Below are 3,450 nucleotides of genomic sequence, written 5' to 3'. Positions count from 1 at the left end.
ATTTGGGGTAAGGTAAAGCTAAGCAGTGGTTGAAAAAAAAAATATTAAGCAGAAATTAGAACCATACATTAGTCTTGCCAGTTAAATCTGTCATATATCATGAAGTAATTGTATATATATTAAAATTTATATGCTTTCTAGAATGTCTTCTTATTACATTTATTCAATTGAAGTAAAAACATGTCTTTAAATAATAGTTTACCTGGTTTTCACAGCATTAAAGACTGCAGCGTTATTTCATATATTATGCCCTACTACTGTCAAAATATGTCATGTGCACATTACTATTCTTATGTAAAGGCAAAAAGGCTAGAAGTGCATAGGAAACATGAAGAAAGTAAGACCCAAGTCACAACTGTGGCTGTGTCAGACCTCTGCCATTGCACTGGATGTTTGGTTAACTATTGCATCATGGTCTCTTGATTCAAAATTAAGGTATAGCTAAACAGTGAGTAGATCTGTAAATGTCAGCAATTCAAATAGTGCTGTAAAACATTAGTGCATCTAGGCCATCAGAGTTAAATATTTTATGTCTTTTTTAAAAATAAACTGTTCATATACTCTTCAAATACAGATATTAGCATTCTCTTTATAAAGTTTATACATTTTTACCACAAAAAATAAAATAAAATAATGCTTAATCATAATTAGCTAGATTATATTAATAGCATATAATTAATAGTATAATTAATATTAACACAATATTAATATTTTGCTAGGCTTCTAGAAAAGTAGTACCAAGATACCTGTTTAATTATGCCCGAAAATTAAAGCAAAAATGAAAAAATGAGAGGAGTTTGGAATCAGACTCAACCTCTACTCAATTAACCACCTTAACCTCAGTTTCACCATCAGAAAAACATGAGTGATAGCACTATGGATCTTACAGGTTTACTCAGGATTGAAAGAGAGAACATGTGTAAAGTGCATAGAATAGTGATTCAGACCTAGCAGGTATTCATTAAATGTTTCCTACCTTTTCCATTCAGTTATCAAATAGAAAATAATCATTCATGTATGCTAGTCAGTACTTCCCTAGGACACTCACAGAAGGTAGAGGAATAAAATAAATTTGCATCTGTTGTTGAGGATGCTAATGAGACTATACCAACACATTTTGCCATTCACTCTTGGCATTTTATTTTGATTCTGTCTCATCTAAATCAATCCCTTAAAAAGAAGTTAGAAGCCGGGCTCGGTGGCTCAGCCTGTAATCCCGTGCCTTTGGGAGGCTGAGGTGAGTGGTTTGCCTGAGCCCGCGAGTTTGAGACCCGCCTGGGCAGCGAGACCTCATCTCTACAATAAATCAAAAAATCAGCCGGGCGTGGTAGCGCATGCCTGTAATTCTGGCTACTTGGAAGGCTGAGGAGGAAGGATCGCCGCAGCCTAGCAGGCGAGGCTGCAGTGGCCGGGAGCAGCCACTGCACTCCAATCTGGGCGACCAAGTGAGACTCCAACTCAAAAAAAAAAAAAAAAAGAAGTTAGAGTTGGTATATTTTTTTTAAAACCTTCCTAAGTTAACATATATTATCCATTCCTGGCTTCAAAGAGCATGAAACTCTTGTAAAGGCCACATTTCATAGGTTAGCATAGAAGAGGAAGCTTAGTAGATATATACCTCCTAAAATTCTTAAACATTTAGAGATAATTGTGTGATTTCCTATAGAATTTAATAAAATCACCAGAACAAAAGTGAAGTATCTAAGTGATTCTTTTTTTTTTTTTTTTTTTTGAGTTGGAGTCTCACTCAGTCGCCCAGACTGGAGTGCAGTGACCGCTCCCGGCCACCGCAGCCTTGCCTGCTGGGCTCCAGGGGTCCTTCCACCTCAGCCTTCCGAGTAGCCAGAATTACAGGCACACACTACCACACCTTTTTTAAAAAGGATATTCCACAAGGAACCAAAGCACTCAAGTTAACCTTAACTTCTTCTGATACATCAGCTGGAGCCAAAAATGTAATTTCTCAAAAGATGTAATGAGACAACTCTCTGGAACAGAGGCAGTTATGAAGAAACTGAAAGCTAAAGCCTGTCTGTGGACCACACACTCAAAAGCTTGGGCTGTAGGTCTTTGGTTGAAGGACAATATGAACGACCTACCACAGTATCTGGCACACTCAGCTACGTGCTTTCCATAAGAAACCCGATGCAAACATAAGGGCATGGGAACAGTAATGGTATAAGAGATTTTAAGCACACTTTTAAAACACTAATCACATAAAGATGGACTGGTTATATCCATATTTTAAAAGTACTGTAATTAAGACTCAAGAATATTACCAGGAATAAAAGACATTTCATAATGAAAAAAAATTTAATTTGTCAAGAAAACATGGCATCCTAATATATATACACCTATAATAAAGCTTCAAAATATATGAAGCAAAAAGTGGCAGAAATGAGAAAAGAAATAGAAAATAACTAATATTAATAACTTATTAGCCGGGCGTGGTAGCATGCGCCTGTAGTTCCAGCTACTTGGAAGGCTGAGGCGGAAGGATTGCTGGAGCCCAGCAGGTCGAGGCTGCAGTGGCCGGGAGCGGCCACTACACTCTAGTCTGGGCGACAGAGTGAGACTCCAACTCAAAAAAAAAAAAATTTAATATTTTAATACTCTTCTCTCAGTCATGGCAAAAATAAGTAAACACAAATTCTGTAAGAATATAGAATATTTAAACATCATTAACCATCTTGACATAATTAATGTTATAATACACTATAACAAACAACAACAGAACACACATTCTTTTCAAGGGCATAATAGCAAACTTTCCACTAAAATAGGCCATATGCTAGCCCATAAAAGAAATAGTAAATCTGGAGAGATTGAAATCACATAGAGTATCTACTTTGACCACCATGAAGTTAAAGTATCAGTAACAAAAACATGCCTGAAAAATCCTCAAATATTTGGAAATTAAACCAGACTTCTAAATATATTATGAGTCAAAAACATGACAAAGAAACTCATAAAATATATTTAAATGAGGAAAAATGAAATCAAAACATATAAAAATGTATAGATATAGAGAGTAAAGGAACAGAGTATTATCCAAAAGCAGGCCCACATGTATATTCAATCAGTTTTTTACAAGGTTGTCGAGGTAATTAAGCAGGGAAAAGACAGTCTCACTGACAAATGTCTCTGGAAAAAAGAACTATGTTCATTTGGAAAAACCTCACACCACACACAAAAACAAATTTCAAATGCATAATAGACCAAAACCAAAAAAAAAAGCTAGACCTCTAAAACTTCTGGAAGAAAATAAGGAATGACCAAGCTTTCTTAGACACGATACTAGGAAAGCACTGACCATCTAAAAAATGATACATTTAGCCGGGTTCGGTGGCTCAGCCTGTAATCCCGCGCCTTTGGGAGGCTGATGTGAGGGGATTGCCTGAGCCCGCGGGTTCGAGACCCGCCTGGGCAGCGAGACCTCATCTCTACAAT

The sequence above is a fragment of the Carlito syrichta genome, unplaced genomic scaffold, assembly GCF_000164805.1.
Source record: "Carlito syrichta isolate Samal-C Ts95f unplaced genomic scaffold, Tarsius_syrichta-2.0.1 Scaffold303321, whole genome shotgun sequence".
In the NCBI taxonomy this organism is placed as follows: domain Eukaryota; kingdom Metazoa; phylum Chordata; class Mammalia; order Primates; family Tarsiidae; genus Carlito; species Carlito syrichta.
The sequence above is the reverse complement of the archived record's forward strand: the minus strand, read 5'-3'. Positions refer to the sequence as shown.